Genomic DNA, 667 nt, shown 5'->3' with positions numbered 1-667 from the left:
TGTCGTTGGCATCGTGGACGCTGCCTGTGTTTACGTGCTCTGAGCTCGCTGGTGAATCAGGGAGCAGCTCTGGCTCCAGCAGCTGGATCACAGCGTCCAACACATGAAGCACACACTCACTCTAACTCTGTCAGGGTCACAGGACGGAGAACCCATCCATTAATTGATTAGTATCTATTAAAGCGAAGCGCTCCTGTACGGTGGCCCTGAGAGCTCGACTCACTGCAGCTTCAGAAAACACACACTCACACACACACACACACACTGCAAAAAATCACAACACATGCAAATAAATTCAGTCCTGCAACACAACAGGAAGTGTTTCCAGGGGACACTAACACGTGATGAACCAGGCTAATAATAATAATAATAATAATAATAATAATAATAATAATAAACTTTACAGAAAGAAAAAAAATAGAATTAAAAACAAGAGAAAAAAAATCATAAAACAGAAGTAAGTACCATGAAAATATTGATTGATTTATTTAAAACAACAATGAGTCAGAGTCTGATGAAGACAGACGGCGACTGACGGAGACGGAGACGACTGTTGGTGTAAGTCCTCTCTCTGCCAGCAGGGGGAGACAGAAGCACCTCTGCTGAACATCCACACACACACACACACACACACACACACACACACACACACACACACACACACACA

This window comes from Seriola lalandi, unplaced genomic scaffold (genome assembly GCF_002814215.2).
Source record: "Seriola lalandi dorsalis isolate HSWRI2012SDOR001 ecotype SW California unplaced genomic scaffold, Sedor1 jcf7180002054950, whole genome shotgun sequence".
Lineage (NCBI taxonomy): Eukaryota > Metazoa > Chordata > Actinopteri > Carangiformes > Carangidae > Seriola > Seriola lalandi.
Note: the sequence above shows the minus strand (reverse complement) of the source record.